Source organism: Saccopteryx leptura, chromosome 1, assembly GCF_036850995.1.
Source record: "Saccopteryx leptura isolate mSacLep1 chromosome 1, mSacLep1_pri_phased_curated, whole genome shotgun sequence".
Lineage (NCBI taxonomy): Eukaryota > Metazoa > Chordata > Mammalia > Chiroptera > Emballonuridae > Saccopteryx > Saccopteryx leptura.
Genome location: NC_089503.1, coordinates 183,955,101 through 183,972,263, shown reverse-complemented (window position 1 = coordinate 183,972,263; position 17,163 = coordinate 183,955,101). Strand labels below are relative to the sequence as shown.

The window sequence follows — 17,163 nt, the reverse complement described above, 5'->3', positions numbered from 1 at the left end:
ACCCGGGTTCGATTCCCAGCCAGCGCACATAGGAGAAGCGCCCATTTGCTTCTCCACCCCCCCCCCCTTCCTCTCTGTCTCTCTCTTCCCTTACCGCAGCCAAGGCTCCATTGGAGCAGGGACGCCCCAGAGGGGCAGAGCATCGCCCCCTGGTAGGCAGAGCATCGCCCCCTGGTGGGCGTGCCGGGTGGATCCCAGTCGGGCGCATGCGGGAGTCTGTCTGACTGTCTCTCCCCGTTTCCAGCTTAAAGAAAAAAAAAAGAAAAGAAAAAAGAAATACAGTGCAGGTTGTGAGATTGGGAATCAGAGGTAACTAATGAAAGCAGAGTGGGATATAATTCCCAACAGGAAGTTGGAGAATTATCTGTTCTTCAAGGTCTGTGGGCTTGCAAGCTTTTTTTTTTAAAGTTGATTTTAGAGAGAGAGGAAGTGGGGGAGAGAGAGAGACAGATTTATTATTAAATTTACTTATTTTTTCTTTTTTTTTATTGTTCCACTTCACTGGTTGATTCTTGTATGTGCTCTGACTAGGGATTGCACTCTTGGCGTACTGAGACAATGCTGTAACCAACTGAGCTACTGGGCCAGGGCTAAGTTACCTTCTTCTTCTTCCTCTTTCTTTTTGAGAAAGAGGAAGAAGGAAAGGTAGTAGGGGAGTAGAGAGGGAGGGTGAGAGAGAGGGAGAGAGAAAGGAGAGAAAAGCATCAATTTGTTCTGTGTAGTTGTGCACTCATTGATTTCTTCTCATACATGCTCTGATCAGGACTCCAACCAGCGATCTCTGGGTCCAACCACCCCCCTCCGGATTGAGCTGGAACCAGTGACCCAGGGCTTGAACTGGAAACACCAGGCAGGAATCAGCGAGCTCAGTGCTCCAGGATGACATTCTATCCACTATGCCACCGGCCAGGGCACAAGCTATCTTCTAACTAAAGATTTTCACTAATTTCTAACTAAAATTTAGCATTTTTCTAAATGCAACACAGGCAAAAATATCAGTTGGATTAGCAGTACTTGTGATCACAAATACCTTATATTGTATTACAGCTGTTACAGATTTGAAAATACTTGATATTCATCACTATTTCAGTTACAATATTAATTAGACCTGCCACTAGACTGTCATTTAGTATATTAGTAAACAAACATATTATTCTATTATAATTTTTAAAGTACTTTGATAACTTAATTTCACAAAACTGATTTCATTTGAAATCCGATGCATTTTCTGTATTTAAAAATATTAAGTAGGCCTGGCTATATAGCTCAGTTGGTTAGAGTGTAATCCATATATGCCAATGTTGCCAGTTGGATCCCCAGTCAGGGCACATACAAGAATCAACTAATGAATGCATACAAAAGTGGAACAACAAATCAATGTTTCTCTCTCTCTTTTTCTCCCTTCCTCTTTCTAAAATCAATCAATACTTTTTAAACTAAAAAACAAACAAACAAAAAAACCTGGACCAGGCTGAGGCACAGTGGACAGAGCAACGATCTGGGATGCTGATGACCCAGGTTAGAAACCCCAAGGTCACCAGCTTGAGAACGGGGTCACCAACTTGAGCATGGGGTCATAGAAATGACCCCATGGTCGCTGGCTTGAGCTCAAGGTCACTGGCTCGACTGGAGACACCTGGTCAAGGCACATATGAGAAAGCAATCGATGAACAACTGAGGTGTCACAACTATGAGTTGATGCTTTTCATCTTTCTCCCTTCCTGTCTGCTCCACAACTTCGCAAAGAAAAAAAAAATTAAGCCTTCACATGCTTCATTAGACTCCTCGTAAATGGGGTCTTTATCTTAAAGAATCAATTAAGAAAATCGGAAGACTTAAGAATTTGGTGGTGAGTCTCCAGTATCAACAACAAAGCAAATTATTTAAACAAAATTATACAGCGCTTTACAAAACACTTCTATTTTCCTTATCTTTTTTTTTCCTCTTTTTTACAGAGACAGAGATAGAGTCAGAGAGAGGGATAGACAGGGACAGACAGACAAGAACGGAGAGAGATGAGAAGCATCAATCATCAGTTTTTCATTGCGCGTTGCAACACCTTAGTTGTTCATTGATTGCCTTCTCATATGTGCCTTGGCCGCGGGCCTTCAGCAGACCAAGTAACCCCTTGCTGGAGCCAGCGACCCTTGGGTTCAAGCTGGTGGGCTTTTGCTCAAACCAGCTGAGCCCGCGCTCAAGCTGGCGACCTCGGGGTCTAGAACCTGGGTCCTCTGCATCCCAGTCCGATGCTCTATCCACTGCGCCACCACCTGGTCAGGCTTTCCTTATCTTAATTATATGATATTCATTCAAATATTTAAATTTCCTTAATTCTTCTAAAAAATAATTGTCAAATGGCCCTGGCTGGTTGGCTCAGCAGTAGAGCGTCGGCCCGGCGTGTGAAGTCCTGTGTTCGATTCTCAGCCAGGGCACACAGGAGAAGCGCCCATCTGCTTCTCCACCCTTCCTCCTCTCCTTTTGGAAGTAACTTGTCTAAAATTAAAGGCAGCCAGATTAGGTGGTGGCGCAGTGAATAGAGCATCAACTGGGACGCAGAGGACCGAGGTTTAAAACCCTGAGGTCACCAGCTTGAGTGCGGGGTCACCAGCTTGAGGATGGGGTTGCTGGCGTGAGAGTGGGATCATAGACACGACCCCACAGTTGCTGGCTTGAGCCCAAAGGTCGCTGGATTGAGCAAGGGGTCACTCAGTCTGCTATAGCCTCCTGGTCAAGGCACATATGAAAAAGTAATCAATGAACAACTAAGGAGCTGTAATGAAGAATTGATGCTTCTCATCTCTCTCCCTTCCTGTCTGTCTGTCCCTATCTGTCCCTCTCTCTGTCACACATACACACACACAAAAAGATTACACTAAATGTCTTCATTGGCTTTTATCAATTTGAGCTGGGTTTCTTTCTACTGCAACTGAAAGAACCCTGAAAAACAGAAGAATTTAGGTCATATTTGCTCCTATTTAATGTTATATAGACATTATAAGTCAGAGGTCAGGAACCTTTTTGGCTGAGAGAGCCATGAATGCCACATATTTTAAAATGTAATTCCGTGAGAGCCATACAATATGTTTGGCTAAATACAAGTAAATGTGTGCATTTTATGTAAGACCAACACTTTTAAAGTACAATAAGTCTCTGAATTCTTTTTAATAACATCGTTATGCTGTTGATAACCAATAATAAATAAAGTACTTCTTACCATTAATGCGACTCTGGTGCTGCATGGTTTTGCTGATGGCTTTGTAGTCTGGTTTGGTATGTGGTGAGGTTAAGCTTCATGCAGGCGTTGAGACTTCCATCCGTTAAATGCGATCGTAGGTTGGTCTTAACATTATTTAGATGTGAGAAAGACTGCTCACATGCATACGTAGAGCCAAACGTTGTCAGTACAGCAATACTCACATGCTGCAGTGTGTGGTATGTGATGGGAAGCGCATTCCAAGTTTTGACAATCGGCTGGTCCATGGGTTGAAGTTTTTTGTTTCTCCCAACTTGTGTTTGCTCGCCAACTCCGCTTGCTGTCGTGCAAGTCTTTCCAAATCTTCATTCAATGACTTGAACTTATTCACCCATATGTCTGAGGCCTTCAGGTCAGCAGTTTGTAGCTCAAAATCTCTGATGGAGACACCTGGGATGTAACTCAGGTCGGCGCTGTCCACTGCACACTCGTGTGGATGGATGATGAACTTAAAAAGACGAGTGCACTCATAAAATTCTCCAAAGCGTGCTTTCAATGACTGCAGAAGATTAGATGGGAAGCCCGCAGGCTGCTGGAGATCAAGATGTTGAGCAGGGTCACTTGCTGTGCATGCATCTTTAAACTCTCCCAGTTTTTCAAAGTGTAGTAAATAACCTGTTTCAATGTTGGTGATGAAGAGTTTCAGCTTGTTTTCAAATGCAAACACTGCTTGTTGAAGGATAAGACTGTATTTCCAACACCTTGTATTTTCACATTGAGCTGGTTCAGATGTTCAGTCATGTCCATGAGATAGTAGAATTTCAGGAGCCACTCTGTTAGCTAACTCAGGATGCTCGACGTTTTTCATTTCAAAAAAAGTCCAAATTTTGCTCAGACAAGCTGCAAAATGGCTGAGCACCTTCCCTCTTGACAACCAACGCACATTGCTGTGCAGAAGCAGACCAGGATGATTATTCCCAACTTCATACAGCAGTGTTTTAAACTGGCGATCATTTAAAGCTTGGGCAACAACCAAGTTGACCACCTGAATGACCAGCGACATCACCTCACCAAGCTGCTCACCACACATCTGAGCACAAAGCGCCTCCTGATGTAGGATGCAGTGAAACTTAGGATGGGTCTCTTTTCATGTTCACGAAGAAGCGCTATGAATCCTCTGTTTTTCCCTACCATGCACGGAGCACCATCAGTACACACCGAAATAAGTTCATCCATCAGTAGATTTTTTTCTTTAGAAAACTCAGTGAAAGACTTGACTAAATCTTCCCCTCTTGTTGTCTCTTTCATAGGCAAAACAGCAAGACTTTCCTCACGTAGTGTGTCACCGACAGCATACCTTGCAATCACGCTGAACTGAGATAAATGGCTTATGTCTGTTGACTCATCCAAAGCAAGAGAAAAGAATAGTGCTGTATTTATGTCCTTCACTTGTGTTGCCTCAATTTGATTTGCCATCATGATGGTACGATAGTGAACAGTTCTTGTCGACAGAGGCATGTCTTTTATTCGTTTGACTATCTTGTCTTTATCCGAAAAGTCATCAAAAAGTTCATTGGCAACATCAAGCATGAATGTTTTGGCATACTTCCCATCTGTGAATGGCTTTCCGTTTCTCACAATTGCTAAAGCACCAGCAAAGCTAGCCGAATTCCAGTTACCTTGTCGGGTACAAACATGGAGTTGCTGCTGACTAGCTTGCACACTGCACAGTAGCTCTTGACATGCTTTCTTCCTGCTGGATATTTCAATGCAAATGTAGTGTGTCGAAATGCTGCTTTATATTTGACCATTTCATCAATGCAATTTTATCATTGCATATTAAACACACTGCAGAACCTGCTCTCTCCACAAAGGCGAATTCCTTTGTCCATTCCTGCTGAAAAGTACGATACTCCTCATCTTTTTTCTTTTAGCCATCTTCTTTGTCAAAAGGGTTTCTGCAATTAGCTAGCTGACTACTTGATTAAAAGGAGGGAAGATTACTTCCTGACCTCAGGAACGACCGTGTATGTTACGCATTATCCAATAAAAATTTGGTGTTGTCCCGAAGGACAGCTGTGATTGGCTCCAGCTACCCACAACCATGAACAGGAGCAGTAGGAAATGAATGGATTGTAATACATGAGAATGTTTTATATTTTTAATATTATTATTATTTTTGTTAAAGATCTGTCCGCGAGCCAGATGCAGCCATCAAAAGAGCCACATCTGGCTCATGGGCCATAGGTTCTTGACCCCTGTTATAAGTGGTCAGTCTGCTGAACAGAAATTCTGGTTCCACTACTACATGCTAGCTATGGCACACTGGATAATTTAAGCTGTCTCGGTTTTCTTATCTGTAAAATGTTGATTAACATTAGAACCTATTTTACAGGGTTGTGAGAATTAAATGTTATATGCACAAGTGCTCAACATATTATAAAGTGTCAGTGAATGTAGCCATTAAGATCATAAATATCTTAAATTCATTAAGATCATAAGATTATAGCCTGACCAGGCAGTAGCGCAGCAGATAGAGTGACAGACTGGGACTCAGAGGACCCAGGTTCGAAATCACGAGGTCGCCGGCTTTAGCACAGGCTCATCTGGTTCGAGCAAGGCTCACCAGCTTGAGCCCAAAGTTGCTGGCTTGAGCAAGGGGTCACTCGATCTGCTGTAGCCCCCTCCCCTCCCATTACGGCACATATGAGAAAGCAATCAATAAACAACTAAGGTGCCACAACAAAAAATTAATGCTTCTTATCTCTCTCCCTTCCTGTCTGTCTGTCCCTCTCTCTGTCTCTGTCACAAATAAAAGATCATAAGACTGTATCTAAATATATGTACACATACATATATATTCTTTTAAGAAAGAGAAAGAGCCTGACCAGGCGGTGGCGCAGTGGATAGAGCGTCGGACTGGGATGCGGAAGACCCAGGTTTGAGACCCTGGGGTTGCCAGCTTGAGCGAGGGCCCATCTAGTTGAGTCCAACATCGCTGGCTCAAGCAAGGGGTTACTTGGTCTGCTGAAGGCCCGCGGTCAAGGCACATAAAAAAGAAACAAACAAACAAACAAAAAAAATAAATAAAGAGAAAGAGATGAGAAACATCAACTCTTAGTTATAGCGTGACCAGGCGGTGGCGCAGTGGATAGAGCAGGGGTCTCAAACTCAACTCAGCATGTGGGCCGCAGAGCAAGATCACAGCCGTTCGGCAGGCCACACTAGGTCTACAAAAGGCAACTGTTACGCAACACTTTTCTCACTGCAGTTGAAAACAAAAAAAAATCAGTACAACAAGCACAATCGTACATGCAGTTTATTCAGTGTCACAAAACGACCAGAAACTGTAGTTCGCATCACAACTGCTGTTAACTAAGCTAATATCTAGCTAGGATGCTAGAGAAATGAAAAATACAAGTAGGCCCCTAGGCTTACTTAATTTTATCCAAAGTATTTTGAACTTTGTGGATTAGTCTGCAGGGCCGTGAGTTTGAGACCCCTGGGATAGAGCGTCGAACTGGGATGCTGAGGACCCAGGTTCGAGACCCCGAGGTCGCCAGCTTGAGCGCGGGCTCATCTGGTTTGAGCAAAAGTTCACAGGCTTGGACCCAAGGTCACTGGCTCAAGCAAGGGGTTACTCGGTCTGCTGAAGGCCCGTGGTCAAGGCACATATGAGAAAGCAATCAATGAACAACTAAGGTACTAAGGTGTCGCAATGCGCAATGAAAAACTAATAACTGATGCTTCTCATCTCTCCGTTCCTGTCTGTCTGTCCCTGTCTATCCCTCACTCTGACTCTCTCTCTGTCTCTGTAAAATAAATAAATAAATAAATAAATAAGTTTTAAAAAAACCTTTTAGTTATAGCATTTTAGTTGTTCATTAATTGTTTCTCATACGTGCCTTGATGTGCGGTGGTATGGCTCCAGCCCAGACAGTTAACCTTTGCTCAAACCTGCAACATTGGGCTTAAGCCAGTGACCTTGAGTTCTTCAAGCCAGCAAACTTTGGGCTCAAGCAGTGACCATAGGATCATGTGGATGATCCCACAGTCAAGCTTGTGAACCTGCGCTCAAGCTGGAGGAGCCTGTGCTCAAGCTGGTGACCTTGGGGTTTCAAAACCGGTACCTCAGTGTCCCAGGTAGATGCTCTATTCACTGCACCACCACCTGTCAGGCAGGGGAAGACTGTATATTTATATAAGAGAAAAATGTTTCATAAAGCTAAAGAATGTGCCTGATCTGTGGTGGCGCAGTGGATAAAGCGTCGACCTGGAAATGCTGAGGTCGCCGGTTCGAAACCCTGGGCTTGCCTGGTCAAGGCACATATGGGAGTTGATGCTTCCTGCTCCTACTCTCTCTCTCTCTCTCTCTCTCTCTCTCCTCTAAAATGAATAAATTTTAAAAAAAAATTAAAAAAAAAAAAGCTAAAGAATGTATTACAAGTTCAGAAGAACAGAAGCTGATATGGGGAACTTAATCTCAGCAAGCCCACTGCTCACAGTAGGTATGAATTTCAACATCAGTGACCACACATTCTCTACCTTCTTTAGCAAAGAAATCCAAACTGCCTAACCAGGCAGTGGCGCAGTGGATAGAGCGTTGAACTGGGATGCAGAGGACCCAGGTTCGAGACCCCAAGGTCACCAGCTTGAGCGCGGGCTCATCTGGTTTGAGCAAAGCTCACCAGCTTGGACCCAAGGTCGCTGGCTCGAGCAAGGGGTTACTCAGTCTGCTGAAGGCCCGTGGTCAAGGCACATATGAAAAAGCAATCAATGAACAACTAAGGTGTCGCAACAAAAAACTGATGATTGATGCTTCTCATCTCTCTCTGTTCCTGTCTGTCTGTCCCTATCTATTCCTTTCTCTGACTCTGTCTCTGTAAAAAAAAAAAAAAAAGAAATCCAAACAGATGTCTGATGCACAACAGAAAAGGTAAAAACACAGGCAGTTTGTGAGTGAATATGGGTAGCATTATCTTTCTAAATGTATTGTCTTAAATATTTCCCTGATATTTGTTCAAAATTGTACCAAATAATGAGGTCTGATGCACAGTCACACACTGACACTTATCAAGTAAAACACTCAACCTCAGTGGGAAACACACTCACCTGAAATTTAGGAGTTCTAGATAGCAAACCTGGCTCAGGCACTAACAAGCTGTGAGTCCTTAGATTCATTGACCTTTCCACCAGAAAGAACTTAAGGAAGTAGAAGACACGCTCTGACATGGAACTTGCAGTCTAACTGAGAGAGATGACTAACAGTGCAAAACTAACACCTAAAATTAGGAATGCAAAGATCAAATTCAGTGACAGAAGATAACCAAGTGGGTCAAGAGTAAGAGCAGGCTTACAGCATAGAGTGTACAGTTAATAATATCATAATAACTGGCCCCGGCTGGTTGGCTAAGTGGTAGGACATTGGCCCAAAGTGTGGAAGTCCTGGGTTCAATTTCTGGTCCAGACACACAGGAGAAGCAACCATTTGCTTTTTTTCACCTCTCCCCTCCTCTCTTTCTCTCTCTCCCGCAGCCATGGCTCAAATGGTTCGAGCAAGTTGGCCTTGGGTGCTGAGGATAGCTCCATGACCTCACCTCAGGCACTAAAATAAAATAGCTCAGTTGTCAAGCAATGGACCAGTGCCCCAGATGGGCAGCGCATCACCCTGTAGGGGGCTTGCCAGTTGGATCCCAGTCAGGGGGCATGTAAGAGTCTGTCTCAGCCCTGGCCGGTTGGCTCAGTGGTAGAGCGTCGGCCTGGCGTGCGGAAGTCCTGGGTTCAAATCCCAGCCAGGGCACACAGGAGAGGCGCCCATCTGCTTCTCCACCCCTCCCCCTCTCCTTCCTCTCTGTCTCTCTCTTCCCCTCATGCAGCCAAGGCTCCAGTGGAGCAAAAGATGGCCCGGGCGCTGGGGATGGCTCCTTGGCCTCTGCCCCAGGCGCTAGAGTGGCTCTGGTCGCGGCAGAGCATCGCCCCCTGGTGGGCGTGCCGGGTGGATCCCGGTCGGGCGCATGCAGGAGTCTGTCTGACTGCCTCCCCGTTTCCAGCTTCAGAAAAATACAAAAAAAACCCAAAAAAATCAAAACAAAACAAAACAAAAAAAACCCTGGGCTTGCCTGGTCAAGGCACATGTGGGAGTTGAGGCTTCCTGCTCCTCCCCCCCTTCTCTCTCTCTCTCTTTCTCTCTCTCAATCTCTCTCTCTCTCCTCTAAAATGAATAAATAAAAATAATTTTTTAAAAAAGAGTCTGTCTCTCTGCCTCTCTCCCTCTCACTTAATTAAAAAAAAAATGTATGGGGTCAGATGAGTAGTTGAAATAGTGGGGGGTGTCACTCGGCAGAGAGCATGACTATCAAACCACTATGCTGTATATCTGAAACTAGTACAGAATAATAATGAATATAAATTTTAATTGTAAAAAACAAAACAAAACAAAAAATGAGTAAGGGAAGGCTCCACATCAAAACCATACCCTGTTTAAGCTGTTAGTAATGGACAGCAGAGAGAACAAACCTTCCAGATAGGGAAATGTAAGAGGGCTTCACTGAATGGAAGTTCATGTTGGGAGACTAAATGCGAGAATACCCTTAAGCATTTAAGGGTAAAAATGTCACTTGCTTTTAAGTTATCACACAATATTTAATAATTTCCCAGCCAAATTTTATTTTATTTTATATTTTTTGTAACAGAGACAGAGAGAGGGAGAGATAGGGACAGACAGTCAGGAAGAAAGAGAGATGAGAAGCATCAATGCTTCGCTGCAGCTCCTTAGTTGTTCATTGATTGCTTTCTTGTATGTGTCTTGATCAGGGGGCTATAGCAGAGTGAGTGACCTCTTGCTCAAGCCAGCAACCTCAGGCTCAAGCCCGAAACCTTTAGGCTTCAATCCAGCAATCTTTGGGCTCAAGCTAGTGACCATGGCCAGCGACCCCGCGCTCAAGCTGGTGACCTCGGGTTTTGAACATGGGTCCTCTGTGTCCCAGTACGGTGCCCTATCCACTGCACCACCACCTGGTCAGGCTCCAAGCCCAATTTTTTTTTTTTTTTTTTACAGAGACAGAGAGAGAGTCAGAGAGAGGGATAGACAGGGACAGACAGACAGGAATGAAGAGAGATGAGAAGCATCAATCATTAGTTTTTTGTTGCAACACCTTAGTTGTTCATTGATTGTTTTCTCAAATGTGCCTTGACCGCGAGCCTTCAGCAGACCAAGTAACCCCTTGCTCAAGCCAGAGACCTTGGGTCCAAGCTGGTGAGCTTTGCTCAAACCAGATGAGCCCGTGCTCAAGCTGGCGACCTTGGGGTCTTGAACCTGGGTCCTCCACATCCCAGTCTGATGCTCTATCCACTGCGCCATCACCTGGTCAGACTCCAAGCCCAATTTTAAAAAAACCTATCTATCCTTTAAAAATATATATAATTGTGGTAAAATACACATAAAATTAATCATGTAACCATTTTTAAGCATTCAGTTCGGTGCCATTAGATATATTCGCACTGTTGTGCAACCAATCACCAAAAACTTTTTCATCTTGCGAAAATGAAACTCTGTAGTCATTATAAAACTCCCTATATTGGCCTGACCTGTGGTGGCGCAGTGGATAAAGAGTCGACCTGGAAATGCTGAGGTCGCTGGTTCGAAACCCTGGGCTTGCCTGGTCAAGGCACATATGGGAGTTGATGCTTCCAGCTCCTCGCCCCCTTCTCTCTCTCTGTCTCTCCCTCTCCTCTATAAAATGAATAAATAAATAATAAAAAAACTCCCTATATACTGCTCTCTGTAGCCCCCATCTTCTGTTTCTATGAACTTGACTACTCTAGATATCTCAGTAATGAAATCACAGTATTTGTCTTTCAATGACTGGCCTGTTTCACTGAGCAGAATGTCCTACTATCCTCTCATGCCCTTCGTGCCTGATGTCAGAGCCTGTGTCTAGGCTGCTCTTCATCCTCATCACAGTTTCTGTGTTTTCCCATTCGGAAAACTGTCTTCCATATTTTTTAGTGGCTCCTCCAAAAAGCTTAGGCCTTTCCAAAGAGGCTAGCGGCTTGTCTTCCCTCTCAAACAACAATGACTTCAATCTACACCAAACCCACAATTTTTATGGCAAAACTTTATTAAAGAAAACATATAAAACTAATTATAAACCAGTAAGTTTCTACCTTTTTGCTACATACTTTCAAATACCACCAAATCACTCCTCCACAAATTTATTCCAGCTACTTCTAATAATGGGCAAACTGTGATGTTTCCCCTTTCCGGTAGTACCTATATACTTTCTGGGTAATATTCATTTCACACTTGTTTTCTTTTAATTTTTTAAGGATATGTTAGGCTTTTTTTTAAGTGAGAAGAGGGGAGATAGAGACAGATTCCCACATGCGCCCCAATGGGGATACACCCACCAATCCCTGTGTGGGGCTGATGCTCAAATCAACCAAGCTATCTTCAGTGCCTGAGGTGATGCTCAAATCAATCAAACCACTAGCTGAGAGAGGAGAAGAGAAGCAGATGGTCACTTCTCATGTGTGCCCTGACTGGGGACCAAACCCAGGACATCCACACACTGGGCCAAACGTTCTAGCCAATGAGCCAAACCAGCCAGGGCCTAAAGTCAATAAATAAATACATTTAAAAAAAAATAGCGATAAGGGACTGAACCATGCAGACATAAGGAGAACAGCATTCCAAGCAAAAGAATGGCACAAATATCCTGAGGCTGGGATGTGTTTGGGGAGGCCATAGACTGGGACAAAGAGCAGAATACAAGATGGGAAATCAGAGATAAAACAGGACTGCATCGACATACAGGACTTTGGGGGACACTCTTAAGACTAGCCTTCTACTCTAAGTGAAATGGACAGTACTTGGAGGATTTTTTTTTTTTTCTGTGTGACTCAGAGAGAGAGAAAGAGAGAGACAGAAAGGGACTGAAGGGAGAGAGCCAGACAGGAAGGGAGAGAGATGAGAAGCATCAATTCTTTTTTGCGGCACCTTAGTTGTTCATTGATTGCTTTCTCACATGTGCTTTGACTGTGGGGCTACAGCAGACCAAGTGACCCCTTGCTCAAGCCAGCAACCTTGGGTTCAACCTGGTGAGCTGTGCTCAAACCAGATGAGCCCGCGCTCAAGCTGGTGACCTCCGGGTTTCGAACCTGGGTCCTCCACATCGCAGTCCAATGCTCTATCTATTGTGCCACTGCCTGGTTTTACTTCTTTGAAAGAAGGTGGATAATCTGATTTTTAAAAAGGGGTGATGCAAACCAAATGAAAGAAGATAAAGCAGACTGGTTAGGTGGCTACTGCTCAACAACGTGACAGATGACTGCAACCTGGATAAGTGAAGTTGGTAAGGAGGATTTGGAAGTCTACATAGATTTTGAAGACCTAGTCCAAAAACTGTGCTGATGGTTTACATGTGCTGTGCAAAAGCGTTGAGTCAAGGATGACTCCAAAGGTTCTGGCGGAACAAATACCTCAGCAGTGACAATGATGTAAGTACAATAAACCTGCCAGTTAAAAGGCACAGGCTATTGACCAGGATTAAAAAAAAAAAAATTCTAAACAATATGCTGTTTATAAAAGTTTACAGAAAGGTTTAAACTAAAAAGATAAAAAAAGTAGGAGATAAATATCAAACGACAGCTACAGTAGATGTACTGTCAGACAAAAGAGAAGTCTGCTCTCTTACTCTCTATTTACTCTATTCCTAAGTCTGGTACTTGTAAACCCTGTCTTCCAGAAGGGACTGCGGTTTCTTTGGGGATAGGGATGTCACGCCCCCACCTGGGCCACCCACAGCTTAGTACTGTTCCCAGTCGGTAGTACTACGTAAAAATTTTAAACGTCCTCCACCCACTTAACACCACTTCTCTATCACAAATGTTAAATGATTTGGAAGGACAAGGCTGTTTCTCTAACGTAACAAGTCATTGGCCGCCAGTACCAATTTCACCTCTTCCCAAGTGGCAAGCCCTATGAAATGCAGGATGGCGCGGCTCCTCTTGCCAGGTCGGCCCGGAATCCCGCACGTCCATCCGCACACAAACACGCGCGCAGCCCTCGAGCCTGCGCGCCTGGGTTCGGGCAAAGCCCGCTCTGGCAACCTGGGAAGTTTTAGGAAACTTGTGCAAGACCGAGAGCACTACATGGTAACCGCCGACGCCGGCCCAGGGGAACGGTCGCACCATCCATTCCCCAAGCCTCCAACGCTCACCTACACCCAGCCAGGTGGTCCAACCTGATGCCCTTTGCACGCGCCGTCTCTCAGCGCAGCTTCCGTTGTGGCCGGAAGTACATTATTAGGGGCAGGATGTCCCGCCTCCGCGGTCAGTGACGGCCGCCGGAGTTTAGACTGGACTGTAGCGGGAGGTACTGGTCAGCCCACTCAGACTCAGACTCTTGGCTGTTCTCGTGTTCCAGACCAGTTTCCCGGAAGAGCAGAACAGCCCAAGGAACTGGTTTTAATGGGAGCAAGTTACAAGTGCTGTGTGAGGTTCAGCTCCATATTTATTGACGATCTACTACGTAAGAAGCATGTGGTGGTTACAGAGAGTAAGGATGACACCTCAAAAATTGGGATGGGGGGGGGGGGGAGGCTGACCCGGCGGTGGCACAGTGGATAGAGCGCCGGACTGGGACACGGAGGACCGAGGTTCAAAGCCCCGAGGTCCGGCTTGAGCGGGGGCTCACCAGCTTGAGCATGGGATCATAGACATGACCCCATTGTCGCTGGCTTGAACAGCTCTGCGCCCCCGCCCCCCCCCCCCGTCAAGGCACATATGAGAAAGCAATCAATGAACAACTAAGGAGCCGCAACAGAGAATTAATGCTTCTTATGTCTCTCCCTTCCTGCCTGTCTGTCCCTCTCTCTGTCACACACACACACACACACACACACACACACACACACACACACACACACAAAGGTGGGGGGGATTACCTAGCTAACACCTATGCTGGAGTGAAAGTAAGTGCAATAATGGAAAACAAATTCCGTGGTCCTGGTAATTTTTCAGTACCATTTCTCACATAAATGTCTTGAGGGTTTCTTGTCAGGATCAAATGAAGTGCCGCTTAAGTAGACGGTTAGCGGTGGGGTTAGATACACGATAACAAGCACACAATGTCCACAGTGCTGTTGTTGGTGCAAATGAAAGAGGCCATTAATCCAGCTAAGCGGACGCTGAGTAACGTCAGGGAGATGGACTTCACGATGAACTTTGTTAAAGGTGAACAGAATTTCAACAGGTACAGATACCCTTTAAAAATGTGTAAAAACTTTTTAATTTAAAAAATTTGTAAGAGTGTGAAAGGGAGTGTGAGACAGCTGTGTTAGGCTTGCTTATGCCAGTTTACCAGCTGCACGCACTTTACTAGATTAGTGTGTGAGCACGTGGCAGAGGCACGTGTGCCTAGCCCATATAAGGCTATGTGTGTTTCACCTGGGCAGCAATTCTCCCTCCTGCCACCGTGAGGTGCGGTTTTCCTTGCTCCCTTGTCCTTACTTTGAATAGCAGATTTCCCTTTGTTTATTAGCTCTTTCACTTTTGTAGTTTGTCTGTCTTTGCAAACCTCCAATAAACAGATATGGCCCAACACTTCCCAGCTCCACAGTTTCTCTACCTTCTGCCCGAATCCATTGTGGACCTGCCTGGCCTCAGCCACCAGCATTATATCTGACGCGTCCAGCAGGGTTTGGAGCAGATGGGTATGGAGCCCCCGACAACTTAAAAAAAAAAAAAAAAGAGCCAATAGGTAAATCCCAAGGATAGTAGGCAGAGGATGAAATAAGGCCCTCAAGAGGCAGAGAGAGGGACTTAACTTTTTTTTTAAGACTTTATTCATTTTAGAGAGGAGAGAGAGAGAGAGACAGAAGGGGGAGGAGCAGTAAGCATCAACTCCGATTTGTGCCTTCACCAGGCAAGCCCAGGGTTTCAAACTGGTGATTTCAGTGCTCCAGGTTGACGCTTTATCCCAGGGGTCGGGAACCTTTTTGGCTGAGAGAGCCATGAACGCCACATATTTTAAAATGTAATTCCATGAGAGCCATATAACGACCTGTGTACGTTACACATTATCCAATAAAAATTTGGTGTTCTCCCATAGGACAGCTATGATTGGCTCCAACCACCCGCAACCATGAACAGGAGTGGTAGGAAATGAATGAATTGTAATACATAAGAATGTTTTATATATATATATATATATATATATATATATATATATATTAAAATAGATATTTGTTTTATATTTTTAACGTTATTTCTTTTTATTAAAGATTTGTTTGCGAGCCAGATGCAGCCATCAAAAGAGCCACATCTGGCTCACGAGCCATAGGTTCCTGACCCCTGCTTTATCCACTGTGACACCACAGGTCAAGCTAGAGCCTCAACTTGGAGCACTGAGGTTGCCATTTGAAACCCCAAGCTTGCCTGGTGAAGATACATATGAGGAGCAATGAACAACTAAAGTAAAGCAACTACAAGTTGATGCTTCTTGTCCTCTCTTGCTTCTCTCCTCTCTCTAATACTCAGTAAATAAAATCTAAAAACAAAACGAGAAAAACAGAGCTTATTTTGCCGAGGAGAGGACAAACATTTCTTAAAAGGCAGACCATTTCAAGACAGACCCCAAGAAGTAGAGTGGAGGAAAGTTAGGAGAGTTGACATTTAATGGGAGGAGACGGGGACTTTAGATTGACAGACTTGAAATCTACATCAGAATTGGATGAAAAATAAAAGGGCTACTGAGGCTGTAACTTGCAATGGCTGCAACAGTTCTGAGAACATTACCCAGCAGCACTCAGTAACATGGGAGGGGTGAGGAATGTATTTGGTTGGATCCATTCAGATTGGGAATTGGTAGGATGAGGGGCCTAGTAAAAAGGACATGGCTTGGCCCTGGCCGGTTGGCTCAGTGGTAGAGCGTCGGCCTGGCGTACAGAAGTCCCGGGTTCGATTCCCGGCCAGGGCACACAGGAGAAGCGCCCATCTGCTTCTCCACCCCTCCCCCTCTCCTTCCTCTCTGTCTCTCTCTTCCCGCAGCCGAAGCTCCATTGGAGCAAAGATGGCCCCGGGCACTGGGGATGGCTCCTTGGCCTCTGCCCCAGGCGCTAGAGTGGCTCTGGTCGCAACAGAGCGACGCCCCGGAGGGGTAGAGCGTCACCCCCTGGTGGGCGTGCCTGGTGGATCCCTGTCGGGAGCATGCGGGAGTCTGTTAGACTGTCTCCCCCGGTTCCCAGCTTCAGAAAAATACAAAAAAAAAAAAAAAAAAGGACATGGCTTGACAAAGTTCTTGAAAGGATCCCTGAAGTGAAGGGCGCTTGGGTACAGGGGAGGAAGTCAAGAGAAGGGAACAGAGAAGAGCTGATGGAGTTCAAGTCTTGCTGAGGTCAGAAAATAATTTATGGCACCATAATCAGCCTTCATTCTTTTGATTTTGACAAATTATTTTTTTTCTGAAACTTCAGACTAGAAAATGAAAATGTTTTAAATGTCCTTTTTAAAATAATTTGTGTTTCCACTTATTTATGCATTCCTCGGTTTACTCTTATATGTGCCAACTAGGGATCTAATCTACAACCGTGGCATGTTGGAATGACACTCTTAACAAACTGCGCTAACGGGCCAGGGCTAAAATTACGTTTTCTAAATGACAAAATCCAATTCTTACAAGATGTCCCTTTATAAAGAAAAAAAAACAACCTAAGGCCCTGGCCGGTTGGCTCAAGTGGTAGAGCGTCGGCCTGGCGTGCAGAAGTCCCGGGTTCGATTCCCGGCCAGGGCACACAGGAGAAGCGCCCATCTGCTTCTCTACCCCTCCCCCTCTCCTTCCTCTCTGTCTCTCTTTTCCCCTCTGAGGCTCCACTGGAACAAAGATGGCCCCGGGCACTGGGGATGGCTCCTCGGCCTCTGCCCCAGGCGCTAGAGTGGCTCTGGTCGCGACAGAGCGATGCCCCGGAGGG

At 45.1% G+C, this 17,163-nt stretch overlaps 1 protein-coding gene across 2 annotated transcripts in view; it reads right to left on the bottom strand.

Moving 5' to 3' along the window:
• TBCE (tubulin folding cofactor E) overlaps positions 1-13,479 on the bottom strand; it is a 129,756-nt gene extending 116,277 nt beyond the window's left edge. Inside the window, exon 1 of one of the 2 annotated variants that reach the window (XM_066382543.1) lies at positions 13,414-13,479. The gene's annotated coding sequence lies outside the window, so the exon portion shown is untranslated. The remainder of the gene's footprint in view (positions 1-13,413) is intronic. The other variant, XM_066382525.1, reaches the window with a different exon arrangement.
• Between the last annotated feature and the right edge of the window lie 3,684 nt (positions 13,480-17,163).